This window comes from Mus pahari, chromosome 1, assembly GCF_900095145.1.
Source record: "Mus pahari chromosome 1, PAHARI_EIJ_v1.1, whole genome shotgun sequence".
NCBI lineage: Eukaryota > Metazoa > Chordata > Mammalia > Rodentia > Muridae > Mus > Mus pahari.
Genome location: NC_034590.1, coordinates 152,789,425 through 152,800,061, shown reverse-complemented (window position 1 = coordinate 152,800,061; position 10,637 = coordinate 152,789,425). Strand labels below are relative to the sequence as shown.

Here is a 10,637-nt window from a genome sequence, read left to right as displayed (position 1 = left end):
AGAGAGAGAGAGAGAGAGAGAGAGAGAGAGAGAGAGAGAATTTGATCGGAATTGTCATTTGTTAAAGTAAACCAAAAAGTCAAGATTAACCTGGTCTAGTTGTGTAAAGCCACGTCGAGACTGAATCAACCCTTTGTTGTATCTCAGTCAGAGGGGCTTGGATACATCTTTCTGAATTTTTTTCTGATACAGTTTTATGCTAGAACACTATGGTTTTCCTTAGATCAAATTCACTTTTTGGAAAAGCTGTTGAAGTACAATTCACCGCATATCCAATTTCCACAGGCTTCGGAGACTTTGTCTCTATCATTGTGTGTATTTCTGTCTTTTGCTTGTTTGTTCTGAGATACCGTTGCTGGTCCTGAATGCTTAAACCTCCCGCCTCATCTTGCTAAAGGCTGGGATTATAGGCAGGTGCCACTCTGTTCAGTTTATGTCTTCAGCTTTTCGTTATTAGAATGTGTTCCTATTAGTTCTGGCTTGCTCAGGAGGTACTGTCTCCAATGACAGTGTTTTATTGTGGATCTACCAGTTTATGTATCTTCCATTTTCTCCCCAAGTGTGCGCATGTGCATGCATACGTATGTGTGTGTGTGCATACATGCATATGCATATGTATGTACGTATGTATGTTTGAAACAGAGACTCATATAGTCTGTTTTGGCCTCAAACTCATGACACAGGAAAGAGTACTTCTGACCTCTGGTCCTCCATCTGTGCAGGGCTGCCGGGATGACAGGCATGCACTACTGCTCTAGCGGTTTTCAAACATCATGTTCATCAACTTTATACAACTCTGCATTTTTTTTTACAACATCTAGAGTTTCTCTATTTCTCTGTAAAGTCAAGTTGCATTGCATTTACAGTTAAGTATGGAAACATCCTAAGTCTGGCAGAGACCACACATCAAACTGTTATTTGATGCTTGAAAATAATGCATCAGAATTAACCAACCAGGGCTATGGGGATGGCTCAGTGGCTAAAGATCCTTGCCACCAAGCCTGACATCGTGTTTTACCCTTGGAGCCCACCTGCTAGAAACAGAGAATGGACTCTTGTGGGTTGACCTGTGACCTCTGCCTGCCTGCCACAGGATGTGTGCCATTTGCCACTCCCAAAATAAAGAAATGAATGATAATTATTATTTTAAAAATCTACTTTCACTTTTATTTGTATTTGACTTTTTATTGATTCTTTGTGAATTTCACACCATGCACTCCAGTCCCACTCATGTCCCCATCCTGCAACCTCCCCCAGGAAAGAAAAAAAAATCTCACTGTGGAAGCTGTGGTGTGTCACAGTGTGCCCCACAGGATACCCCTTTGTCCACACATTTACTTGCAGACGTTCACTGCAGTGAGTCGTCATTGTCATTGGTCTGGCTTGAGGCTTCTGGCTTCTGCTACACTAACCAATACTGGATCCTCACCAGGAGTCTTCTCAGATGCCTCTGATAGCCCATTGCTCTGAGTCATAGAGATTTTGCAGCTTTGGCTCTGCAGGACCTGCCCCTTTACATTTCCAGCAGTTAATAGAAGGGGTACACGTCGGAGAGGGTCAATTCAGAGCCCTGGATGTGGGCCTGGGTGGTGACTGAGCTGCTCAGCCTGACAGCTCTCCTCACACCCACATCAAGGAGGAGCTCTCCAGCTAGCTCACCCAATGACGTAGCTGGCAAGGGGCGGCGGCGCCCACTAGCCTGCTCTCATGCCCTCCGGGCTGGTTCCCCGTGCCCAGGCAACCGGAGCCAGGTCTATTGTGTTTCCAGGTGGGGCTTGCTCTTCTGAGTATTTCAGCAAGCGAGGGACTGGGACAGCTAGCTCTCCAGCTTTCATGGCCTCCTTCGGCTGGCTATCCCGTAACTCATTAAACAAAGGCAAACTCTACTATGCTTCCTGGGTGAGGCGCGGGGTTCTCTCCCAAGCGTTGGCGAGGGTCTGGGCCAACTCTCCTGCTCCCACACCTTCTGGGCCAGCTCTCCCTTAATGCGCAGGAGAGGAGTGGGACTAGTTCTGCACAGCCCTCAGACATTAACATGGTCCCAGGGGGCAGCCCAGACCAGGGATGTCTGCCTGGCTTTTGGAGGTAACAGACCCCTGCTGCTGTAGGTTCACAGACAGAGACAGGGGGGCCCTCAGTGTCAGCATGGGCCAGGACCTCATCATGGCCTTAGGTGGCATCGCCAGCTGCCACATTAGGCTGTTCCTTACTACCCTCCCATTCTACGTCTCTTCATTGTCCACACATCCTTCCGCTTCTCCTTCTCTTCCACTTCTCACTTTCTCATCTTAGTGGTGCCCAGGCCAGGGTTAAATGGGAGATATTTAAAGAGGGACCCGTTTTGAAAATGAGTTGATTTTGGTACTAAGTTATTTTGTGTTATAAAAAGGTGGCTTCTTAATATTATGCTGATGACCAGACCTTGAAACAGAGAGACACGTAGGACACGGCATGGTTGCTAGAGTTGGTAGCCCTGTGTATGGCTCAGCCCTAAGCTTCATTCCATTGAGCAAAGAAGCAAGGGACTTAACATTCTAGCACATGGGCAGTCCGTCTCACCTGAGAGACTGTTTGGGAAATTCTGCTGCTGCTGGTGGAGTTCTGAGTAGAAACTGCGTTCCCAGTCCAACAGTTAAGGTTCCAGACTTCTTACACCCCACTGAAAACCCCTGAACAAACCCACTGCACCACCGTGGTATGGCAAAGGGAAGGCTGGCTTCCATGGTCAACGTGAAAAAGATCTGGAGGTTTGAAAGGACCGCAAGCAAGGCAGTGTGCTGTGTGAAGAGGCAGTTTCCACTTGGTTTTCAGAACAGTGGGCAGGTGCTAAAAAGTGATAGCCTTTCCAATAGTATATACGGACTCTTGTCATCTATCTAGAGTGGCCATGGCCGGGAGGTGAAGGCTGGAGAGTTAGATGCATGGATCCAGGGAGTAGTATCCAGGTCAGGGCTGTCCCCTGTACAGTCTGTTTACCGACTCACTATCTCATGGATCGTAAGGAGAACCTCCTAACTTGGTTGAAAGAAAAAATAACAAAACTAAAGAAAGGTTTGGGGTGGCACTGATTCTGGTATATCTGCAACCAAGGACTTGAACTCTGTGTGTCACTCTGACTCTTGTCCCATGGCATGTCTCCGGTGGATTGTCCCTGAGAGGAGGAATTAGGGTCCAAGGATCATCTCAGCTCCCTGACTTACTCCATTAGCTCCAGCCCTACGAGGAATTGATGCTCATTCTTTCTGGTTCAGAAACTGAAATAGACTGGGCATGGGCCACATGATCCTAGTGTATTGGTGCTGATAGGAGAGCGGAGAGTTTCACAATAGTCTGGGCTATAAAGCAAGTTCCATTCCAGCCTCGTCAACTGTCAACATAACAAGAGACCCACCCTTCCTTCCTTCCTTCCTTCCTTCCTTCCTTCCTTCCTTCCTTCCTTCCTTCCTTCCTTCCTTCTTTCCTTTGTTTCTTCCTTAGTTCCTTCCTTCCTCCTCCTCCTCCTCCTTCTCTTCCTCCTCTTCCTCTATCTTTTAGTTTTTCAAGGCTGGGTTTCTTTGTGTAGCTTTGGCTGTCCAGGAACTCACCCCGTGTACCAGGCTGGCTTTGAACTCACAGCGATCCACCTGCCTCTGCCTCCTGAGTGCTGGGATTAGTTGTACCACCCATTACCCCCCCTTTTTTTTTTCTTTTTCTTTTTCTTTTTCTTTTTCTTTTTCTTTTTCTTTTTCTTTTTCTTTTTTAAGAGGAAGACTAGGAGAGAAAACTTGGTTCAGGGACTATGGACTACTTGGGTCAGGGTCTGTGGGCTACTCTCTGTGGCCCTGAGAACACTGATTGGCCATTTTGGTGGCCTGGGGTGTGAGGTTTCTAGAATTCCAATTTCAGAGCATTTGGTCAATGTGGAGGAGCCAGGAGTTTCCCCACACAGGACTGCTGTTCTTTTAAAGTGACACAGAAGACATCTGCCACTCTGGGGATCCTAAAAAACGGGAAAGGACTTGGATCATTTGCCACAGAATTAGGCTGCAATGGAGGAGTGGCTCAACAACTCGACCTTGTTGAGTGGCTTGCCTGGGGACAGTGAGCTGTGTGGAAGCCAGGCCTACCCTGAACTCAGTCTTCCCACTACATTTCACTGTCCGCACAGAGAAGAGCCCAAGAAGATGAAATTCCCTTCAAGCATCTGCAGGACGCTGGGGTAGGAGCAGGCACTGTGTGTTGGGCCAGGTTCCTAGGGCAAGTTAGAGGTTATTGATAGGGAGGTGCGGGGTGTGGGGTTCCTTGGGCAAGTTAGAGGTTATAGATAGGAAGGTGTGGGGGCGGGGAGGATGTTGAGGGCAGAATGCTGTGAGACTGAAGGAAGAAAATCTGTAGAGAAAATTGTCTGATTATTTATTGTTATTATTTTAAAATTTGAGGTGCCATACAAAAGCAATAGATATAGACTAAGATGGCACTTGGAGAAACTGTCAGCTAGAGGACTGGCTCGTGTTCTGGAGTCTTTCAATATTAATTGAAGGAAGAGCTAAATAAATGGTCACACATCCTCCTTAAGTGAGAGGTGTATGCCTGTTATTAACTCGATCTAACCCTTCCAGAATAATTAATATTTTAGAACAACATACTGTGTTTAATCACAAGAAGAAAATTTTGCTTGTCTGCTAAAAATTCATTTAAAAAAATAAAATGAATCCATATCAGATTTTCTGGTGGGGTACTACAGTATTTTCCATGGGTTCATGAACGCTTTATTGAGATAGCATCGGATGCTGAGTTCCTCTGACATCTTCTTCTAGTCCTTTGATTTTTATCAGCAAACCCCGTTCTGATCGGTGTTGATGTAGCTTGAAGGTCTTGGAAGGTGTGTTTACGGGAAGCCTCATTTCCAGTGTAGGTGGGAAAGGGGCCAGCCGAAAGGAGCAAAAGCCCCTGACACGCAGTGTTGTCTGTACAACGCACAGTGGAAATGCCATGGGGTGTTTGGGTCAAATGGTGGGTTGTGTATCCCTCAACTAGCAGTGTATAAACACAGAGAAAATATTGCACTTGAGCTGTCCAAGAACCCCCTTATCCTGATCTATTCCTGCTTTCAGATAACGTGTGCTCCAAACAGCCCTGTGGGGAAATCACCTCTCACTAGATCCCCAATCATTGCTTACCAAGACAGCTCTCTCCAGACCTGGGGTTTAGCAATAAGCAGGGCTAGGATGAAGCAGAAGATAACGGGTAGATTCAAGGTGTGGTTTGGAAGTGAAGATGGAGCTGGAGAGATGGTTCAGCTTTTAACGGCTGCCAAACCTGACAACCTGAGTTCATTCCTGGGCATCCACGTGGTAGGAGGAGATAATTTACTCTTGTGAGATGTATACACACATGCACATGTGCACACGCACATGCACACACACACAAACACACTAAGTGCATGTGATGCAAATTTTAAGAAATTAAGAAAGGGTGGCTGCAAACAGTGAGTGGGTCTGTGTCTCAGAAAGGCATGACGGTGACTACCCTGTCTAAGTGGCCGTGCATTGCAAAGCAAGGGCTCTGAGTACCAGATCCAAAACAAGATTCAGTGAGGAAAGAGCAAGGGCAAGCAAGATATGGGCACAGACATCACTGAGAGGAATGCCTGCTAAGGGGGACAATTTCTGGGTCAGAAGGACATTCAGTCTCAGAGGCTCTGATCTTGGGGCAATGGTACCACAACCTGACCACCGTGGAACCGACTTTGCCAACTGGGGACTGGATTGTGTGAGATGAGCCTGCATGGACGGATTTGTCTTTTAATTTGCTGTTTATCTATCATGGACCAGCTTCTGGGCCAGGGATGCAGCATCAAAGAAGGCTCCAGTTCTCCCTGAGCAAAAAGGGTTTTAGAGTTCTCTGATAGAAGATGGCAAAAGGGAGAGGCGTATTCAGGACACTGGCTCTCTACCACATGGCCTGGACACACCCACAGTACACATCACAGCCAGAGTGGCCCATCTAGAACCTATGTTTATGGACTATGGACTGTGTTGACTTTGGTTGGTATTCTAGATGTTGAACAGAGGAGGCCGGAAGCCTACTCCATACCAGGCCTGCTGGACTCTGTGAAAAACTGGCTCTGCTATTTAAGAGATGAGTGTGAGACCATCCAACTGGCCCTGGTCAGGCAGCCAAGCTGTGCCAGGGAGTTGTCAGATGAATGGTATGAGAACTGTGAATACTTTTGCAGGTATTGGAAAATGGTTCCGTGTTGCTAAGAGGCTGGAGAGAGATGGCTTAGCACCTAAGAGCACTTCCTGCTCTTTCAGAGGATCTGAATCCAGTACACGTGCTGCATGGCTCACAACCACCTGTAATTCCACTGTCAGGATACACACACACTACAACCACCACCACCAAACAAACAAACAAACAAAAGTAAAAAGTGAATCTGGAAAAAAAAATAGACAAGACTTGGCATCTTGTATCCTTTTTTATTCTGCCAGCCTAAACCCTTCTGATACACACACACACACACACACACACACACACACACTACCATTGCCAATATGTGTGGTTCTCGGGATCACAGAGCCTTGCACATGCTCGGCAAACACTCCTCACCTAAGCCACCTCCCTAGCCCGGCTGAAGATTCTACTACTTGTGGTTTTTCTCGTTCTGCACGCGTGTAGAAGGCATCAGTGGGTCTCCTCAGGGAGCGCTCACTCACACTGGAATTAACTGCACTCCAGTTTGGTGCCCCAGCTGCGTCGTACATTCTGGAGGAGCAGGACCAGTATGTTACTCCACGGGATTCTCTGCTGTGCTCAGCCTAGTGTGCGCACTTGGAGATCTTAGGAAGTACAGTTCACTCAGAGCACAGGCATCCGAGATGCTTTTCGGTCAAAGCTGCTTCTGAATAGCGTGATTAAATTACTGTCTCCTCAGGGTTGCAGTCATCATTGTCACATTCGCTCCATTAGCCTACATCCTGACTTGCTGAGAAAAGATACCCTGGGGCCACTCACCATCTAAATAAAGAATCAGCAGCCCCTTCAGGTGCCCTCCTGTGATCCTGCTGTCTGCCCTCTTGTTAATATATATTTATTAAACACCCACACAGAGAATCTAGTGAAGACACGTGCAGTTCAGTGCTGAAGAAGGATTGCAGATTCTGTAGCAAGCACAGGGGCTGCCGTCAAGAATCTCCGGAGCTGTGTTGGAGAGATGGCTTAGCATGTAAGAGTGCTAACTGCTCTTGCAGAGGATCTGGGTTCCGTTCCCAGCACCTATGTGGCAGCTCACAACCACCCATAACTCTAGTTCCAGGGGATCCCGTGTCCTCTTGACCTTCACAGGCTTCTGAACACATGTGGCACATGCACTCAGGTGCACACACATATGTTCATAAGAGTAAGTAAATAAATAATTTTAGAAAGGCCCCGAGAGCTAAGCTACGATTTGGGCACATTTGTGCTCCAGTAGCCAGCTCAACCCTGGGCACACATCTCACATCCTGCTTGTATGTACTAGACATGACAGTTCTGTCTGTGACAGGGACAAAGGGGGATGCTGTCATTTTTGATGAAGAAGACCATCATTTGCTGCAAGGCTAGCTATAGAGGTGGCACCAGCACAACTTGGCATCAGGTGGCCTGTCTGCCTGGGTGGGCCTGACCACAGACCTCAGAGCTGAGGGAGGGGCTAAGGAGGGCAGAATGACCAACCAGAGACCACACGGGGGCAGAGGGCAGGCTTTTGCTTTAGATTTGACACTGGCCATCTAAGAAACTCTTGAGAAAAATCAAGATGTAAGTAAGTTGCAAGCCGGCTTTTGTGGCTTTTGTGGAAATATCTATTTATGTTTTTCAAAAGCAGGCCAGTCTTCAGCTCTGAGAGGCTCAGTGTGACATCCTTTGCTTCTTTTGACCACAAAAGCCACACATTCGCATCCCTGCGAGCGAGGGGGCTACGACAGGAGGTTGTGATCTTCCTACAGATCTTGATGAAAGAAAAGTAAAGACTGGCAGTGAAGTCTCCAGTATAGGGTGCAGTGTGTACATTCTTCACACGCTGAGGCTCTTACAAAATGACTTTCGCCCCATCCTTGGATTGGCTTCTCTATCAGCTAAATGGTGTAGGCCCAGCCACGTGACCATAACCAGTTTCTCCTCTTTTTATCCTCCTTGATGCGTGGTTCCCCAATATGAAATGTTTTGGGTGGGTTCTCATCTCTCCTGGTTATTTAGAAAGTGACTGTTTTAGTCTTGAATTCTGCCAGCTCTTTTCAGCAGCCGACCCAGGTTTGTGACCCTTTGATTAGATTGGCATTTTCTCTCTGGTCACATATTGGCCATGTAGGTTGTCCCTGGTCTCTAAGCAGGATCTAGAATATCTTGTATGGTAGACACACTGTATGGAGCATCCTGCTTGTCCCAGGTCAGACTTCATTAATGACTCAAGGCATCTTTTCTCATTGAGCTGGGACTGAGCTTTGGCTCTGACCTCAGTTTGGGTGCAAGGGATCCACTACTTAATATTGTCCACAGTAAAGAGGAAAGAGCATTCATTTTGTTTAATAAACAGGATTTCTCACTTTCAGGCATAACAGATATATTGGCAGATAATTGGAAACAAGGTCCTTCTCACACACGTTGTCTGGTCAGTTCTTGCATAAAAAAGAGCAAGTGAGACTCTTTAATAACTGTCATCCTGGATTTCATGACATCTGTCTGTCAGGCATTTGGGGGTGGAATTCAGTCATTTTTCTCTTAAGTGATGAAGTTTCAATGAAACCAAACTAGGGTGTTTTCAGGATTCTCAAATGTCTTCTGCAGAGGTCTACTACATTTGATGAAGGAAAACATTAACAACTGGCATCTAGGTTTGTTCTGAGGTCATTAAAATAGATGATATGGTGTAATTGGTATGTACAGAGAAAGCCTTAAATATTTATTCAGAGAGGATGTATTAAATTTTCTGTGACATTTTAGTGTAAAACACTTGCCATGCAATGAGTTAGAGGGACAGATGGGGCCTTGACTGAAGTCTCTCATCTTCCCTTAGATGTAGGTCTAATGGACTCCAGTAAATACTAAATAAATGAATGGACTCAAGTACTCTGTAAATACTAAATAAATAAACAGCTGAGTTGTTTGGACACACCGAATACCAGCTTGCTTTATAAACAAGATAAAGTTACTTGACTTAGGAGAAATGACTGCATTGTCTCAATTTTCAGGACAACAGCCTGGAGCTAGGTGACGAGATGGGTGGGCGCTCATTCGTTTGCTAGTGGTGTTAGTATTGGTAGAAGTGTGCTTTTATTGGTCATGATATTTCTTCTAAAAGGCATCTTTCTATATAAAGCATATATTCCTAGTATCTGTGAATATCTGTGTCTTTCTTCTACTCACTGGTGAGAGTTAGATCTCTTGGGATGGTCTTGCATGTTCCCACCAAGCCTTGTGCCATATTAGCAATTAAATGGCCCCTCTTCTGAGAGTAGGTGAATGTAAGATATTTCAAGGCATTTATTTCCTTCTTACACGCTGGCTAGTCAAATTGAACCTTCTGGGTTTTGTCTGTTTGTTTTTGGTGTTGTTTTTTGTTTGTTTGTGTTTCAACATGATAAACATAGCTCTGTGAATAACAGAATTTTCTACCCTACTTTGGAGTCCTTACCTTGGGGCACTATTGTGAGGATGATTGTCTCGCCTTGTTTGACCTCAGCAATTTCTACACCTTCTTCTCCAGTCCAAGGAGTGAGTGACTGATGGAGTGGGCCTAGAAATCATGTATGGTTTTCAAACCGCATTTCCATCCATTTAAATGTGTTATTTTCCAAATAGATTTTTCATTTTTATCTTTCAAATAGCTTGGATTTGTCATAGAAAGGCATAGAGATTTTTTTTTTAAAAAGAAGTGGATTATATTAGAGGGGAAAAGTTGTATCTAATTCTGTATGATGGTTGCTATGGTGACAATTGAATGCGAACTTCAGTGTATGTATGTAAAACCAGTGTTTGCGTTTTGATTAGAGACCAGAGGCAAGGCTTGATGTCCGTTAGTGAAATAGCTCAAAAAACATCTATTAATGGGAAAAAAGACTTTTTAAAAGAATAAAAGAGTCACTGAGCCCCACAACACCTGTGTAATTCTGCACAGACTAACTCATTATGTGCGGCAGCAACAAAATAGTCCAATAAACAAGCCATGTCCTTCCTCCACAATTTCTTCACTGGGGAAATAGAAGAGGAGAGGTTTAGGAAGAAGGTGGCTCTAGCAAAGATGAACTTTCATGTGCCAGGTTTCATTGACTCTCAGGACGGATTTGGTGCATTGGACAGGAGCCTGGAGCATCAGGTGAAAGAGATGGACAGAGTGGCCTGACAGAGCCTTCGGCCTCAGAACCCTTACACTTTCCAGCAATAGGAAAATTCCAGAGAGAGGCTCAGTAACACTAACCTAGCCCAGTCATCAGAATCCTAAAGCCATGTAGGGAACAGGCTTCTGCCTCTGTGGCTAGTTCAGTCTAAGATTAGAGTTAAGGAGCAGAAATCTCTCTAATTCGATTAAAGATTCAGGTGACAACAGATGCTGGCGAGGTTGTGGAGAAATAGGAACACTCCTCCATTGCTGGTGGGATTGCAAGCTTGTTCAACCACTC

At 45.6% G+C, this 10,637-nt stretch overlaps 1 protein-coding gene across 1 annotated transcript in view; it reads left to right on the top strand.

Annotated features, from left to right (window-relative positions):
• The window catches only part of Pik3ap1 (phosphoinositide-3-kinase adaptor protein 1), a 113,758-nt gene that overhangs the window by 22,143 nt on the left and 80,978 nt on the right, over window positions 1-10,637 (top strand). The window lies entirely within an intron of this gene.